This window comes from Falco peregrinus, chromosome Z (genome assembly GCF_023634155.1).
Source record: "Falco peregrinus isolate bFalPer1 chromosome Z, bFalPer1.pri, whole genome shotgun sequence".
Classification (NCBI taxonomy): domain Eukaryota; kingdom Metazoa; phylum Chordata; class Aves; order Falconiformes; family Falconidae; genus Falco; species Falco peregrinus.
In genome coordinates, this window is record NC_073739.1 from 58,316,431 (window position 1) to 58,335,392 (window position 18,962).

At 42.5% G+C, this 18,962-nt stretch overlaps 1 protein-coding gene across 1 annotated transcript in view; it reads right to left on the reverse strand.

Moving 5' to 3' along the window:
• Nucleotides 1-497: 497 nt before the first annotated feature.
• Nucleotides 498-18,962, reverse strand: part of GCNT4 (glucosaminyl (N-acetyl) transferase 4) — a 68,368-nt gene continuing 49,903 nt past the window's right edge. Inside the window, exon 4 of the transcript XR_008744714.1 lies at nt 498-524. The gene's annotated coding sequence lies outside the window, so the exon portion shown is untranslated. The remainder of the gene's footprint in view (nt 525-18,962) is intronic.

Consider the following 18,962-nt stretch of genomic DNA (forward strand, 5'->3'; position numbering starts at 1 on the left):
GAGTAGGATAATGAGAAATAAAAACAAAACTTAAAACACCTTCCCCCTTCACCCCTCCCTCCTTCCCAGGCTTAGCTTCACTCCCAATTTCTCTTCCTCCTCCCCCTGAATGGTGCAGGGGGATGGAGAATGGGGGTTGTGATCAGTCCATCATGCATTTTCTTTGCCACTCCTTCCTCCTCATATTCTTACCCTGCTCCAGTGTGGTGTCCCACCCATCGGACACAGTCCTCCATGAACTTCTCCAACATGGGTCCCACCCACAGGCTACCACTCTTCATTAACTGCTCCAGCATGGATCCTTTCCAATGGGATCCTTCAGGAAAGGACTGCTCCAGTATGGGTGCCCTGTTGGGCCACAGGTCCTAACAGAAGACATGCTCTAGTATGGGTTCCTGTCCATGGATCCACAAGTCGCACCAGGAGCCTAGTCCAGTGTGGGCTTCTCATGGGGTCACAACCTCCTTTGGGCACATCCACCTGCACTGGCATGAGGTCCTCCACAGGCTGCAGGTGGATATCTGCTCCACCGTGGACCTCCATGGGCTGCAGGGCACAGCCTGCCTCACCATGGTCTTCACCATAGGCTGTAGGGGAATCTCTGCTCTGGTGCCTGGAGCACCTCCTGCCCTCCTTCTGCACTGCCCTGGGGGTCTGCAGAGTTGTCTCCCTCACATATTCTCACTCCTCTCTTCCAGCTGCTGTTGCACAGCATTTTTTTAATCTTTTAAATATGTTCTCACAGGTGCTACTACCATCACTGATTGGTTCAGCCTTGGCCAGCAGCAGGTCCATCTTGGAGCCGGCTGACATTGGCTCTGTTGGACATGGGGGAAGTTTCTAGTGTCATCTCACAGAAGCCACCCCTGCAGCCCCCTGCTACCAAAACCTTACCACACAAATGCACTACACTTTAGTTTTTCTCTCTTTTCCCTTCCCTTCCCTTCCCTTCCCTTCCCTTCCCTTCCCTTCCCTTCCCTTCCCTTCCCTTCCCTTCCCTTCCCTTCCCTTCCCTTCCCTTCCCTTCCCTTCCCTTCCCTTCCCTTCCCCTTCCCCTTCCCCTTCCCCTTCCCCTTCCCCTTCCCCTTTCCCTTTCCCACTTGGAGTAAAATCAGGTTTCAGTTAAAGGCTTTAGAGAAAATGTAAAGGTTACTTTATGTTGGATTGAAGGTTACTATCCCAAAGGGTTTCCGTTATTCTTCTGAGGCACCCTGGCATGTCCCTGTGGCAAATGAGGTGTGTCCTCACCTCTGTAGCTGACAGAGCTGCCCTCACGTGTCACATTCGTTGCACCGTTAACATGGGGTACACTGGGAGCAGCATGTGTGGGTGGTGTTCAGTTATCGCCGAAGCATGGGAATACCTTAGCCAACCTACTGCTCGGTAGCAGTAGGGCACACGTTAACCAAACTATTGGTTTGAATGACGGTAGTTTTAGGAAAAAAAGTGCATTCAGGCAACACAGAAAAGCGAAGCTATATGAGGCGTTTCCAGGAGATGGTGCTATTCTCAAGCCTTTTGCAGCTTCTCAGGGACCAGCCTCAGAGGATCACCTACCTTTCCCTGTTAAGTTCCTGGTTTCCATCATTTATAATTAAAATAACCACTGGTTTGATAGGATTCCTGAAATGCAAGAGAGCATGCTGAAGGGCCCGCACTGCTGAACTACCCTGAAGAGATGTCCTGTGACATCAGCCCGCAGAGGTGCCTGCTTGGGGTAGAAAAGACCTCCTGCACCCATGTGGAGGCAATCTTTTCTGAATCTCCACCACAAAGGGAGATTTAAGGGAATAAACCTCAGGGGGTTTGTTCTGTGCTTTTCTTCTCCAAAATCAGACCCTCATGTATTATTCTAAACATGACATTTAAGCTCAGATCCATAATGGGAGTGGGACACTTGCTGCCACAGCACCAAAGCTATAAACACTCACCTCTGCAGAGAAATCCTCAGTTTCCAGTTCAGTTCCCAAATAAATGCCTGTGGAACTGACAGCTTCTGACTGAACAGCACAACAGACAGCATGCTGGGCAGGGAGCTGCTGAAAATAGCCTGAAACGGTGACACCAACCAAAAGAGTGTGCATCTCAAAACCTTGCCCATGCTGACTCCTCACCAGAGTAGCTGTGGATGCCTGATCCATGGAAGTGTTCAAGGCCAGCTTGGATGGAGCTTTGAGCAACCTGGTCTAGTGGAAGGTGTCCCTGCCCATGGCAGGAGGGTTGGAATTAGATGATCTTTAAGGTCCCTTCCAACCCAAACCATTCTGATACTATGATACTATCATTCATAGCCTACACCATGCTATGGGCCACTCCTGTGCCTCCGACAGAGCTCCTGGGACCAGGAACTTTCAGTGCCAAATGGTTACTGCTCAGATGAGTTACAGGCTGCAGAAGATTCATCTCCTGTTCTCACTTTTGTCTCAGGGTACTAAACCACACATCTCTCCAAAAACTGTCCTAGACACCTACTACAGGCTGGTTTTCAGGAGAGAAGCTGGTTTTGTATTACATTTTAAATCAAGCAACAGTTGTAACAAAGGCTAAAAGTAAAGATTAGGGAAATCTGCTGGAAAGTTCATGGATGTTTAGTGCCTCATGGCTGAGCATTATTGGAGGAGATAAACAGGTGGTCTGATGTTCTCATGGTCACTTCTTTTTAATATTTGTTACATTTTTTGCTGGCGTTTGTTTTATACGTGTAACAGAGATTCTTGGCTCCTGTTCCCTTAATCAGAAAACTGCACTGAACAGTTAAACATGTTTTGATTTAGGTGCCTTGTAATTTATCTTCTTCTGTTTCTTGGTAGACAATACCTTCTCCACTGTTTTTGGCACTAGTTAAGAAAAGCCTCTTTACTTTGGGAGAATATTTAAGCATGAACTTCAGTTTTAACATATACTTGAGGCCTGTGCAGTTGTGGTTAAACAATTCCCTGGTGATTTCAGCTAAAGAATTGGGGTCTTTAGCTGGTTCATATTTTACTTACCAAGAAAGGTCTTGCCTGCAAATAACTGCCTTGTCTGCAACAAGAAGCTATAAACAGTGAATTAGTGAATCAATGGGATTTTAGACCAGGAAGCTGCTTTGAATTACATTTTTCAGCTCTTAGAAAATTGCATTAAGATCTGCAAATGAGCCATTGGGGATACAAGAGCAGATCATAAAAATCCATTATGAATATATTAGTTGCATTGGGTTTTAGTGTTGTAAAAAAATAGTTTCACTGCTTGGCTGAAGACTTACTGAAAAAAAAGAATACAGGAGAATCTGTTGCTCTGTTCTGTTACTCCTTGCACCATGTGTGGATATGCAAACAAAATAAGAGGTTGTTTTGTGTAATTTCTTCAATATGCTTAAATTCATCTCTGTAGTCGCTCCATTGACTTAAAAGTAAGGACTGCATTTGGCTCTGTATCGACAACAGAGCAGTGGGTAAATAAGCAAAGCTTGGGGGTTTTTTTCTGTGCCGTTATGGAAAAATTAAAGAACAAATGAATTTGTTGTTTATTATTGATGTGGCTAGTAGATGGAAAACATTACAGCCACCCTGCACAAAGTTAATTTTTGGTACTAAGAAGTAATAAAAAAAAAAGTTATCTAGTGTGGCTATCAAAGAACCTACTGCAAAAATGGGAATGTGTAACATTCATATGCAAGCATTACAGCTCCAGTACTGCAATGCACAACACTAAAGGAACAACTACACCTGCAGAAACTTCTCAGGACCCTCTGCACCCAGATAATGTAGAGGTACTGGAAAGACACTGTGCCTGCCCAAATTACAGCGCCCACTTCTCCCCTCCTGACTAGACATTTTATGCCAATTTACCCCAATTTACATATTGGTCTAACAAACAAATAGGAGTTCCATTAAAATAAACAGGACTTCCAATGGTGTGGGAGATCTCGAGACATCTTTTTCATACTAGGTACTATCCTTTAGACTAAAACCACTTTGCAAAACTGGCCCTGTTTTCAGTGAAGCTTCATAGAAAGCGAGGTGCAACTTCCATTCAACTTGAATATAACTAAGTCCCTTTGAAAATTCCGACTAAGACTTTTCCACTGATAGTGGAAACAGTTTGATGAGCTGCAGATTTACATGCAAGAAAATACAATATGCGTGTGATGCACCTGTTTGCAAGCTATAAAAAATATTCTGTTCAAGAAATCCAACTGCACTATCACCGCTACTCCCCTAACCCTAGTGTAATCTGAGTACCTGTGCATCTAAATGAAACTAGGGCCAGCCCAGCCCTTTCAAAAAATCTGTATTTTTAATTATTAATCTTTTCTGTGTCTTGACAGCATCCTGCTTATTAGCTCCTTCTGTCACGTTTTGCAGATACAGACTCAAAGCCCGACCCAGAAATACTGACTAGCTAGATTACAGGAAAATATAATGGAAACACAAAAAGTTTTGTTGGAGGGGACTGCTAAAAGTCAACTAGTCCAAACCCTGCTCAAAGCATGTCCAAACAGATCAAGCTGTGCAAGGCCTTGTTAAGTTTTGAATATCTCCAAGGACGGAGACTAAAACCTCTTTTGTGCATAACTAAAACTTGTTCTGCACTTGGCCACCCTTTCAGTGAAAATATTTTCAATATACCTAATAAGAATATCTTGTGCATAACTTGTGTCTGTTGACTCTTGTCCTGTCACTGCGCACCTTCAGCAAAAATTTCTGTCTTCTCCATAGTATCTGTTGTGGTTTAACGCCGGCTGGCAACCCAGCACCACACCACCACTTGCTCAGTCCCCCCTCACCCAGAGGGATGGGGATGAGAATTGGAAAGAAGTGTAAAACTTGAGAGTTAAGATAAGAACAATTTAATAGGTAAATCAAAAGCCACACATGCAGGCAAAGCAAAACAAGGAATTCACTCACCACTTCCCATGGGCAGGCAGGTGCTCAGCCATCCCCAGGGCAGCCGGGCTCCATCACACGTAACGGTTACTTGGGAAGACAAACGCCATAATGCCAAATGCTGGATGTCCCTCTCTTCCTTCTTCTTCCCCCAGTTTATACACTCAGCATGAAGTCATATGGTATGGAATAGCTCCTGGGCTAGTTCAGGTCACCTGTGCTGGCTGTGTCCCCTCCCAGTTCCCCATGCCCCTCCAGCCCTCTGGCTGGCAGGGCCCAAGGAACTGAAAAGTCCTTGATTGGGTATAAACATCACCCAGCAACAACTGAAACCATCAGTGTGCTGTCAACATTGTTCTCACACCAAATCCAAAACACAGCGCTGCACCAGCTACTAAGAAGAAAATTAACTCTATGCCACCTGAAACCAGGACATTGTCCTATTGGGTAACTGAAGAGAGGGAAAAGGTGTCCTCTTTGCCTGCTCTTCTTCAGGGTGAACAGATCTGAATGTCTCACCTTCTCCTCGTATGCCATGTGCTCCAGCTCCAAGCAAATACTGTTTCCATTTTCCATCTTTGCTTTGTTGGCTCCCTCTGTTGTGCTGCCAGCCAGATTCACACGCTTTTGCACACAAAACACCTTTCTGCATTTCCACCTATGCATTCTCATTCCCCAAAAACCAGCTTACTCTAATCAAACTGGTTAAGGAGGAAAGTAAGCACACCCTCCTCCTCTTGTTCCAAGTTTTGGACACAGGCTAACATACCTGGTGTAGAGCCACCATGCCAAAGTGTGGGACCAGCATAAGTCCAGTGCTGAGTCTGATCTAACAGGTCCTTTCACTGCCTGGAAGGAGGTGCACTCCCAGGGGACTCCAAATCCGGTCGGTCTTCCTCGGCACAGGCCAGTCCTCATGAAGGTGGAGCCACCCCTAACTTGAATCCCCATGCTCCACAAGTGTGGTCACCAGTGCTCTCCTGTGCTGGCCAGCAGGCAAACACAGTGTGATGCCAGGAGGGGAAAGCTTTGTGAATAATGCCAAATATTGTCAGGGTTGCATTGAAATGTTGAGGTTTGGCAAGACTTGACTATACCTGAAGCTTCTCAGAGCAGGATACATGAGAGACCCACACTGCTGGCTCCAAGCTTTTGCTCTGTAAGCTTAATACAAAAAGCTGCCCTAACAGGCTACTCCTCACATCAGCTGAAGCCCCAGCCAAGCATATTTCAAGTTGTATAAACTATTCCCTGACTGGAGGAAGTGTAGCAGAGCATTATGGACACTTTGTGGAGGCCAGAACCCCTGCTCTTGCTTGAGGACCCTCAAAGCGTATTTGTGCAGGTTAGAAATAACAAAAGGTCTTTAAGCAGTGAAGTATTCTGTATTCCTATAATTAACTGATGAAGATAAAACATGGTGAGAAAGGAGGGCCACCCTATGCTCCTCCTGGATTCACTCTATAGAATCTTATAGAAAGACTTGGTCATTCTACACAAGCAGTTTGAAATGAGTTTTAATGCATGAACTGCATTTCAACAGCCATTGCTCATAAAGCTGCTTTTAATCTCATCTCGTGAAGTTATTGCAATCTTCATGCTGCACATCAGGCAATACTGCCATCTGTTCAGCTCTGTTGGTGCAAAAACGGCTTTAAACCAGCAGGTGCCTGGGTGCACAAGCTCAGTTTGGCATAAGGATGCAGAGGAGAGGGAGTCACTCTGCCACTCCTGCCCTCTCAAAGCATTGTCTGGTGTATCTCACTCTATCAACAGGTTAAGAAAATTCAGCACAGTGTCAAAACATCACTAATTGCTTCAGTAAAAACTAAATCTGCTTCCTCTAGTTGCTTCCAGGTTTCATTGCTTTTATCTTTCACTGTAGGCTTGTGTGAAAGGGCACCACACAGTCTCCCACACATTCCTGGAAAGTTAAAGCTACACAGACACAGTTGCTGGTTACTTTATAAGTCTTTTTATCAGGTCGGCAGCTTTTATGCTGGAAAATATTTTAAGTGAGTTTAAGTTTGTACACGTTCTCTGGTGTAAATCAAACTGCAAGCCAGTTTGCAATTTCTAGTAGGATGACAGAAATGGTAATGGCCATACTGCACTCAGAAAATGAACTAACCACTAGGGGACAGCAGAAATCCTACTATTATGACACATAACAAATAACATTTAGCTGTAATGCAGATAATAGACATCAAAACCAAATATATTGTGCTATCTACCTGGACTAAGATGTCTCTCAGTCTGGGTAGCAGCCCATAAGATTTAGTTAGTCAGGTGGTATAGCTAAAAGTTATTTAAGAAATTGCAATAAAATGCAATAATGAATTTTACAAATCTTTAAAAAAATAACTTCTGGTCCTGAGCTTAATTCTATTAGAGACAAAATCCTTCTGTCCATACTACTTCAACAGACAGAGACAAATTATTCTGGTGTATAAAACCCTGGACATGGGAGCTAGGGCTGGATTTGTTGAAAATAAATTAACAGTATCCAGAGACTGAAAATTTTGAAGAGCTTTAAACGGAACAGTCTGAAGATGTTTGCGGACAAAAGGGCTTTTAGAAGAATTGTTCTTCTGAACTATTAAGTCTCATGCTGTTGTTAGTGGAATACACAGGAGGTAATAATTTCCTGATCAAAATTTCTGGCAAGTTCAGATGATTGTGTGTTCAGAATTGAGATGTATTTTTCTGCACCAGAGCAGAAATATAAAAAGTTCACACATGTTGACAAATGCAGCTCAAGGAGGCGCAATGCAAATGCTGTAAAAGGGTGGTGGTACACTCTGAGCTCTCGTTCTCCAGCTAATACAAACCTGCCCAGCCTTTGCTGCACAGACCCCTTCCTGCAGGAAGGAATTTGTCTCGGGCTGCTCAAGGCTCTTTCCAAAGACATGCTCTGACCAAGGTTTGCATTAATTGGTGAAATGCTTCATTGCTCTGTAATGGATGTTTAACAACGAGGCCTTTGCTAATGCATTTTGTAACTGCATGCTAAGATCAATGTGAAGACACTAGCACAAATATAGTGTGAAACAAACAGACAGTAAATAATCTATTGCTGCTCCAGTATCAGATATTGGCTTGCAACCTAATAGCTGTTGCAGTGTCCCATTAGACTTGATAGCCACTCATTTAGTCCCCAGGAAAGAGGTACAATGCAAAACAAAAGAAGAGTGCTGGGCTGGGCTGGACTTGTATCTCTTGTATCAAGGGAGCTTAACTGGTTGGTCTGACTGGGGGGCTTTTGATGAATGGCACCATGGCAGACACCCACCGCACAGCATTCAAACACATCAGCAAGCAGAGTGAATAAACACAACTATTGCTTATCAACAGGTTCCAAAGTAAAAGTCTATCTGGGGCTTCCTAGTTACAAGAAGAATGGCTTAAAAAAATTATGATATAAAACAATAATAAAAAGGAATGTTTATGCTTGCTTTCTGGTCCAAGGGCTTTCACCCTTTGGCACTTCAAGGCCTCTCCCTACAAGCAAGGAGGTTCCACGCAACTGCCACATCTGGGGCTTAAGGACAACACCAAATGTTCACTTGTGCCATCAGTTTAACTGTATATTAATGACACTGCAAAAATTCTGTGAAAAGTCTAAGGTACCTTTTAGTGTAGAGTGCATGCTGATATGTAATCTAAATGAAAACCTAAATTTTACATGGAATATATTAAAAAAATTACTGCTTTTTCTTATAACAATAGCTGTACAATAAGAGCTTAACCTTACTAGACAGATGCTAATGAGCATCTCTCCTGGAATCCCCATATGACACTGGGATACTGAAGCCATTTTTCAAGGCAGTGAACGTGCAGGTGCAAGGAATGAAGTTCAGGTATTTTCCTGGCCACCTCCCTTGCTCCAGCCCCAGCAGGTGCCACAGAAATTTGTTCTCTGTAAATCCCCCACACCCATTTGAGAGCTGCTGCTGCTGAAAACTCATCATTACATATGATACAAGACTTACCTCATTGAAATGTTTGATCTTGAAATGAAACTTAGATGCTACAGCAATTGGTCTTTGATGCTTTCACAGAAGCCTAGGATGATACTGAAAACAGGGACAGGGAATGGTCTAGAAATATTGAAAACATTTAGGAGCACCATGCACCAGATAAGGTTTGCTAGTGTAGAGATACTGGCAGGCTCTCCTACTGTAGAAAATCTATATGGCAAAATATAAAAGATTGCCTGGCTCACTATTGTTTCTGAATAAAGGAAATTGTACTGGTAAGACTTATTGCCACAACAGCAGCCATGCCACTTGCTTTCACTGGAATAAACTTGTTTAAATACAAAGTAAAATAATGCCCCTAGCCAACATTTCAATCTGATAAAAATCTGGACTTTTTATGCATAGTTCCCCACAAAGAATGTGCCTAAATTCCCTTGCGCTTTTGAAAACCTCCACTTCATAGAGCATGTTTGCTTCAGTACCCCCTTAATGTCCTTTTGTAACCATATTTTAAAACTATATGCCAATTTCATCCAAGGTTTAAGAGGGTCATAGTTCTCTCAAGTTCTTACACTTTTTCCTAAAACTAACAGCACTGAAAAAAATGCTAGCCAATCAGTTATGTACGTAGGTACTGCCTACTTGTGCAGCACTTTCAAACTAGCCATAGGCAAATCAGAAAGGGGCACAAGAAGAAAGTGAAGGAGTTACAGGAGGATGCAGTGGAATGAGGGGAAGAAGCTGAAGCTGCTCTGGGAGGAACTGAAGGTCTTGGGGGTGGTGAGAAGGTCTAGGACCATGGGAAGGTGCTAGCATTGCCCTGGGGGTAGGGTCCCAGGGACACGAGGAGAGCTGGAGAGGGAAAGGGACAGAAACCTGGAGGAAAGCAGGACACGTTAATTCCTCTGCTCATGGAATCACTTTATATGAATACGTATACAAATACGAATATGAATAATGAAAAGTTGTTAGGTCATCACTAGAGAGACTAACTAACTTTCTAGGATTCTCAGAGAGATTTGGATACCTGGAGATACAAATGCATTAAATTCAACTATACAAAAGCAAAGCCTGCACCATTTAAAAGTTATTTTATTTCATTGCTACAAAGGCCACAGAATTTACCATTGTTTATGCCACATAGATGCATATTGATGGAAGTGAATGTTATCTCTTGTTTTCTTACTTTCTGCATGTCCTCCCATATTGCTATACAGCTACTACAGTGTGCAGCAACATCAGATGCCATGAGAAGAGATCTGAAATGAGCTTCCTGACACTCCAGAAAATAAGCACTGGAAGAAGATTCCCTAACTTTTAGAATATTAGGCAGCTCTGTTCCACTGTATTTGGAAGAAACAATGGGAGTTCAAATGTGCCACAAGAAAAGCACCATCACAAGTTCTTCTCTTGTTCCTCACAATCTTAACACTAAAGACACAGTCAGCAACTAGATACACTATGTGTACCGGGGAGAGGGATACAATAAGTGTACCAGACACATCTAAAGAGAGAGAATTATAGATGCACTGAGGTATTGGGGCATATCTGGGATGTATCTGGGGGAGGAGGAATGGAGGCAGTGAAGGGGATCAGGAGCATGAGAAAATTCTGGCTGTGCTCCATCTATAGAAAAAGAGACCTCAGGCTTTCCTAGACTACCTTGCCAAATTAAAACAATGATGAACATGTTGGGACAGTACCAGCATTATTCATGTTTTTTCAGTATTTATGCTGGAGCTTTTCCTTTAAGCCAAGAAGAAAATGCCTTGGAGACAAGAGGAAATATCTAATGCTTGACTGTCTTTCAGCATCTGACTGCTCAGATTTTTAACTGCTCAGAATTATTGTATCTTCAGCTGTGAACATCATTATGTATATTTAAGATGTTCTAGAAAGTTCCTAGCAACCAGTCTCATTTGAGCAATGAAGCATCATTCTTTTGTTATGGTCCTGAAGACTTTATTACATATGGTATGAGTCAACCATTAAGGCTTGGTCTTAAAGAATCAATGAGGAGAATGACCTTTGCTGTGGTCGAAAGCCACAATCCTAAATATAATATTGTACAGATAAACTTCATACTATTTTAAGCTAATATGAAATCTCAAATTTCTTTCAATTTAATCTTGGGGTTACCTATTTCATTTACCAACTATTTTATTATAGGAAATATGGTATGAACAATACTAGAAAAGTACTTATGGCATTAGAAAAAGAGTAAAATTAAGAGGAATATCTCAAGAGATTTTATCATTAAAGAAAGTATAAAGCCCAGACATGCTTTCCTTTAGGCTTTGATTTGACTTACATAAAAGGAAATAAACAGACAGAACACCTCTCCCATACACTATGACATAATTTAAGAGATACAGTAAACCATATGTCACAGATGAGTGAGTTAGGGTCACTCAAAGAATCACCATCAAAGGTATTAGAAAAGTAGGTTTAATATGAATTTGTAGAAGTGCACCTTCACAAAGTTGGATTGCAAGATTCACTCTATTACTTTCTACACATAAGAAACATACAAAGGAAAATCGATTTAGAATCAGGTTACAATGATTTACACAGAGACTGGAGACACAAAAGGGTAAGAGACACCCTCCTTCTGAGTCACAAGGTTCAGAGTCAACCCCCTTGCTCACTAAACTGATAGAGCTTAGATCTGGCTGCGTCCAGTCTTAGTCTCGGACTGGGACAATGGTTTATGTCCAATGGAAGAAATATAAACAGTAAGAAATTCCACTTCGTTGAGTCGTGAGGTTCAGACTAGACCCACTTGCTTTCTAAAATCCTAATGGAGCTTAGGTATGGCTACGCACAATCTTAGTCTTAGATTGCAACAACGGTTTGTCTAAAGAAATTAACAACACAGATTTTATTAGTATTAATTTAGCATGCTATCACTCACTTACCGAGGATCTGTTGTGAATAAGGACTCTTTCTGCCTTGGGGAAGGAGGGATCTCTTGGTCTCAGGTAAGGAATCCCAGACCTTCACAGGTGCCCCAGCTCAAGGGGAGATTCTGTGGTGTGCAGTCCAGTTGCAGTTTCAAGGAAGCTCGAATTAGACTCATCCAAAGATCTGTCATTAGTTAAAAGCTTCTCTGCCTTGAGGAGCAACCCTGAGGGGTGTCTCAGCTCGAGGGGAGATCACTGCCATGCAGCCATGCCACCTAGCAGGGAAAGCTCAAAGGCGGCTCACTTAGGCTGTCATATTTATGGGATAGAGTGGTTGGCTTATAGTCAAATTGCATAATGGGATCATATGTGTGAGACTCCTTGTACCCACAACTGACTTTGTTTCTTGGTAAATAAGTCTTGGAAAAAACCACCCACTATTTATGAGTTAATTGCATGATCAGTGTTCCAAGACCATATGCATCAATGCTGAGCGGGTCACTCTGTTACTTTGTGGGTTTCTTGCAGGAGTTCTTGGCCCAGCGACAGCTCAGCCCTTTACCTCCTCTGAAGCCTCTACCACACTACCTCTAATCTGGGTAAGGGGGTCAAGTGCATCTATCACACTGTATCATGGTTCAGGCATTCCTAACTCTTCCTATATTTTCTTCTGCATCTGCTTCAAAATCTAATTCCAAGTTTCCTGCCTTCTCATCTAATGTCTGCAAGCCATCCAAACTCCCAACAGACCATTTCTTTAGACAAATTGATCTTTGTATTTTAGCTTCATGGCAAAACTTATGTCACATGACAATACCAGAGAAAATTTTGTGCAAGAACCAAGAAAAAGGAGACTACTTTTAATCTCTTATTTTTAAACTCTTGACAAAAACTTTGATCAGATTCACAGACTCAAAAATTACTGTGATATGATCTCTTCTACAATACAAGATTCCACAAGTCGCTAGCAAAACAAAAATACCTCACTCAATCATAGCATATTTTTTCAAAACATTTCCCGTCTCAGTGTGAAGCCCACAAATGGAGATAAAAAATTCCTCTGGAAGAGAAAAAGATTACGCTGAGTTGTTCAAACAGTTAATTGTTCTCACTGATAAAAGCAAGCTGGCAGCCCTCTATTCTCCACCCACACCTAGCGTTTCTTTGACCCCCACTTTCAGCCATTGTTATAAGTTGGCTGTTAAACCTTTGCCCTCATGTAATTGTTAGACAGATTTGATTATGCCAATCTATTTTCTACCACGTGACTTGTATTATAGGGCTTTACTGCGTTTTTTTACTAAACAACAAACAGAATCCTCCTTATGAACAGATAGTTCATTTCCCTAGAAACTTGGCATGGGATCTTTAAAGAATTGTAACTCATCTTCTGCCTCTCTGCAGTTTCAAACCTAGTTTTTTAATGTCCTCAAAACATGAGTCATTACTTAACAGAGGTCAGCTTGTCCCAGTGTCTAAATAATAGTTCTTGTGAAATAGTGAAAACTATTCATTTCTAAGGCTCAGAAAGGAAGGTCTCCATTAAATATTTTGCAGTAATGAAGTATTACCTCTATTTCAAATGGACCTGAAGTTTTATTATGACTCATGTCATTACAAAGCTTATCCCACCAAATTGTGTTCAAAAGGTCATTGCAATCACACTGGATTTATCAGTTGAGCACAGCTCATTACTTTCTGAGTTCAAGAACCACTTCTGAACATACTTTCAATGAAGATAAATTGGATGAATGAAAACAATTTAGAAAACAGAGATAAAATGTAGCTGCAAATCAAATAAAAGCTCCATGCAGCTTTAAACTGATGGCAGATGGTTTGGGCCATGCAACTTTTGTCTTTGCTACATCAGACACAATAATTTTGGGTCAGCTCTTCTGACACAAGCTCTTCAACGTTGCCAGGGTTGTGGGTGGTTATCTTACCTGAAATCGGTCAGTCATCTGAGATTGCTAGGATACAAATTCCAGATGAGAATTTGTATTTCTCTGTCTAACAGGAGATATAGATAGATAGATAGATAGATATAGATATAGATATATATCAGCCACTTTGAGCCCTCCTCACAGTGTGTGTTGACCTGACCATAGCACATGAACTCATAGGGGTGAGACAGGTAACTTACTCTTTTCTGTCTCAGGAGAGGCTGACTTTGAGGAATTTATATGTAACAGCAATCAAAGAAATATGGTCCTCACCAGTCACGCAACTTCTTTCATAATTAACAGGGTCAGTGTGTTGGCAGTGAATGAATTCCTGAGATGCAATCTGTAAAGGCCTCAAAGTGTTCAGAGGTTTCTGCATGGAAATGATAAATGTAGCTTCTCCCTCTCAGTGGCATGGTCACTGAACTTCTAACACAACTGCCAAGAAGCTAATTACTTTCACCCTGGGCATTTATAGTTTACAAGACTGAGTTTAAAAGCCAGCTGAAAGGTTTAGGGACAGAAGACCTACTAAATTCCAGAAGACCTTATGTTCTGATCATAAATCCTCCAGATGCTTCTGGAAGTCTCCCAGCACACGATTTCTCCATGTCTGAAATAGCAATCCAATGCACTTAGTCCAGAATGGTGTTGACATCAGAAAAAGTCAGGTCAGCAGTGAGGCCCCGAACATACTTAAGTATGCAGTTCCCAGCTCCTGATACCCACCTCTTTGTCCCTGACTTGTCTTTGAATGTAGGCTTTCCTCCTATCCTATGGAAGAACACTGAAATACTGGATTCTAAAAATATCTGCCCCCTAGTTCATTCTGTCTGGCCATCACATCTGTGGATGTGCTTCCCAGGAGGGGCATGTCATCTCTGTCAAGAGGACATTGACCTGAAATATGAATGCATTGGGAGGGAGGGGTGCAAGACTGTGAGACAGGAGGAGACTGTCAGGGCCAAGACAGTCCCCCACTAGCTTGGGCAAATTTATGAGGCAATTCGTTTAGACAGACTACACATACCAGACATCCACTATACCAATTCCCAGAAAGTTCCAAACACTGCCTAATATTCCTCAAAGATGACCTATAAAGAACAGAAGCATAGGAGTGTAGAAGTCAGTAGGGTGTAAACTCACACTGAGATTTCTTGGTTTAACACTAGTAAAGGTGCACAGACATTATTATCAGCAACTTTATACTCCTAGTCTCACAACACTTCAGTAGTGCACCAATACAGTACAACTGCAAGGTGTTTATTTTGAAAATAAGTATGTTGACACATTGACATGCCAAGTCAATTAGGGTCATTTCCCTGTAATGGATCATACCAGGATTCATAGAATCACGGCATGGCTGGGGCTGGAAGAGACTCTTAAGGTCATCTGTGGTGGTGTACTTCTCCCCTCCTCTGGGCCACTCTACAATCTCAGGAATCCCTGTTAGGCCTTGGCCTTGGCCTCAAGTAATGAGTTGGGCAGTTAAGTGTCCCTTGACTGTACTAACAACTCTTGCATGGCTGAGGTGGGGAACAGCACTAACCATACCAGGAACTCCTGTTACCTGGCCAAGGTGGGGAATGAAAGCAGAAATAATCAGTCATCTCCTGATGGCATTGGAATATTCCTGACCTGAATCATAGCCTGAGTGGAACAGTACCATTGTTATTGGAATTCTGAAAAGTGACTGGTCCAGATTGTGGCCAGAATGGAAATTTATGGGCGACTAAAACCATGTTGTGACCCTATAAACAGCAGTCCTAAGTGAGACCCTTAGAGCTCTCCTGGACTGCAGTGGGCTGTGACCAGCATCTCCCTCCAAGTGGGGCACCACTCAGAGCTCATGAACTCCCAAGTGTGTGAAATCAGGAGGACCATTGCTGAAAGCTGGTGATGGGGCCTGGGCTGAAACCCCCACTCCTGCAGGCTCAACCCTTTGCCTGTTAGACAAATGCCAAGACTTTCAATGTGAGTTTTTTACTGAACTTGAGGGGAACTTTTGACAGGTATGTCTTTGCAAATTTATATACATATATCTTTATACATTTATCCTTTGTCCTTGTGTCTGTGAATGTGTATGTGAAATGATTTAGATACCCTATCTATAATTAAGTTATTGCTGTGTGTTGTGTTTAACCCTGACCGGCAATCAAGCACCACACAGTTGCTCACCCACTCCCACCTCACCCAGAGGTGTGGGGAGGAGAACTGGAAAGAAATGTAAAACTCAAGGGTTGAGATAAGAACAATTTAATAGGTAAAGCAAAAGCCGCACACGCAAGCAAAGCAAAACAAGGAATTCACTTCCCATGGGCAGGCAGGTGCTCGGCCATCCCCAGGAAAGCCGGGCTCCATCACACGTAACGGTTACTTGGGAAGACAAACGCCATAATGCCAAATGCTGGATGTCCCTCTCTTCCTTCTTCTTCCCCCAGTTTATACACTCAGCATGAAGTCATATGGTATGGAATAGCTCCTGGGCTAGTTCAGGTCACCTGTGCTGGCTGTGTCCCCTCCCAGTTCCCCGTGCCCCTCCAGCCCTCTGGCTGGCAGGGCCCAAGGAACTGAAAAGTCCTTGATTGGGTATAAACATCACCCAGCAACAACTGAAACCATCAGTGTGCTGTCAACATTGTTCTCACACCAAATCCAAAACACAGCGCTGCACCAGCTACTAAGAAGAAAATTAACTCTATGCCACCTGAAACCAGGACACTGTGATTGTAGTAAATCCTGCTGATTCACTTTGTAAATGTTAAATTATTCAATGATTAAATGCTGCTAAAATCTTGAGATCAGCCTTAAATGGTGAATAAACCTTAGATATCCTTTAGATATAAACTGTTGTCCAGGTCTGAGACTAAGACTGGACCTAGCCACAGCTAAGCTTTATCAAGAATTTAGAAAGCAAGTGGGTCTAGTCTGAACCTCATGACTCAATGGGAGTGTCTCCCTTACCCTTTCTCATCTCCAGTCTCTGTGTAAATCATTCTCACTCAATTTTTCTTTGTATGCTTCATCCAAAAGCAAGGGTGTCTACTCTGAACCTCGCAACTCAATGGGAGTACCTCTTACCCTTTTTCATGCCCAGTCTTTATGTAAATCTTTCTAACTCAATATTCCTTTGTATGCTTCATCCATATAATAAGTAATAGAGTCAACATTCTCTTGGAACTTTGTAAAGTCACACTCCCACAAATTCATATTAAAACTATTTTCACTAATACCTTTGATGGTGATTCTTTAAGTGACTTAAACCACCCATTTGTGACATCACCTGGTCCAACACCCCTGCTCAAGCAGCACCACCCAGAGCCAGTTGCTCACAACCAGGTCCAGATGGCTTTTGAGTATCTCCAACAATGGAGACTCCACAATGTTTCTGAGCAACCTATGCCAGTGCTCAGCTACCATCATAGTAAAAATGTGTTTCCTAACATTCAGAGAGAAGCACTTGTGTTTCAGTATGTGAATACTCCCTTAGTGAATCCATGCTGACTACTTCTGATGACTTTCTGGTCCTTCATGTGCCTGGAAATGGTTGCCAGGACTATTTGTTCCGTCACCCTTCAAGGAATCAAGGGGAGGCTGACCAGTGTATAGTTTCTATTCCTAGTGACATCATAGGCCCTTGGTGGCTTCAACAGGCTTTAGTTCAAGTCGCAAAGAAGTTGAGAATAGACCTAGGAACCTTCTTTTTCAGTGTTAGCCACCAAATGCATCTCTTAATGTTATTGTTATGGTCTACACTGAGCTAGTAGTTGCCTTCTGGACACAGAAGCAGAGCTCATTGGTTGAACACCCAAGTAGTTAAGTGCCTTCCAGTATTGCTTTTGAGGAAATGAGCAACAAAAAGGATGTACTAAAATTAGTGAAATGACAGGACAGTAAGCCTGCTGCAGTACACAGTTCAAAGTGATTTCTGTAAGTCTCTGGCTAGTACTTAAAAGAGATGATTCCCTCCAAAAATACTTTCTCTTCTGTGAAAGTACAAAAACATCCTCTCTGCAGTTAACTGGATTTTTTTTTTCTGTTTGTACATTCTCTGTCACTTGCATTCCCTCCTCTTTTTTCATAACTCTGCAGTGAACAGACATGCTCTCCCCTTCACATCCCTTTTCCGGGCCTCGTGGTATTCAGCCTCTTCTATTAACATCTCATCTAACTTCATTATTTTTTAAATATAGAAAGGAAAAATCTATTCCCTTTCCATTGCACTAATTTATTTCTTGACTACATGCATCATTTAAATATGTAGTCCAATTGTACAAGAGCAAGACGGAAATTCAACTTGCACATCACATCTACAACCCCTTCTGGGTTGCATAGCAGGGAAGAGATACTAAATATAGAAAATTCATCTTTAATCTAGATCAAATTAAATTTTTAATACTGAAATTAAATATCTAATGTGATATTTAATCAGTATACTAATGGGATCATGTTTCAAAATATGAAACAGAAAATAGGACAGTCAGTATTTTCTACCCCGGAGTCTAACTCTTAGGATCTGTATCAATTTTTTCTTAGGTGCCTACAATTCCCTTCATACGCTTTACCGGCCAAAACAGCTTTAAGTAACAGGAAGGCTGAGCCCTTCTGAGGATCTACTGCGGGGTCTGCTTTGGCATTTACACCTGGCACAGGACCCCACTGGCTGAAAATTGTCTAGGGAGACACTGGGAAAGCAGGTTGCCACCTGGCATGAGCTGCTCCATGCTGATTTAAATCCAGTTCTCCCCATAACAGCTGTGTTCTCTTGAGGGGTCTTACTCTTTGCTTGGGTGCTGGTGATGCCTCCCTTCTTCAACAGACACACCTGCTGCAAACCGTGGATTAAGTATCAGAAGAGTTTATATCACCCCAAGAAGTACTAGAAGCACAACTCAAAGCTAGGGAGCTGCCCTTTGTGTCCCCCTCCCCTGGATGCTGCTGTGTCTCCTTCCTCACATTGGATATCTCTGCACCATAGGACCACATCCTCATCAGGATCTAGAGGGTCTCAGCTCCCCTTAGCCTTGCCTGCGCCACAGACAGTGCCCTTGCAGCCCTGAGGCGGCTGGCCATGGCAGCAGGCTCTGGTGAGCGGGTGGAAGGGTGGAAGTAGCAACTCTCTCTCCTAAATGTTTCATGGGCTCCTCTTCAGCAGCACTCCACAAGTGTGGAGTCATGTCAGGGACATGACTCAGGAGCCAGAAATGAGATTAAAAGAAATCCAGTTGAATAACCTCACAGTATCTTCCCCATAGCAGGAAAATG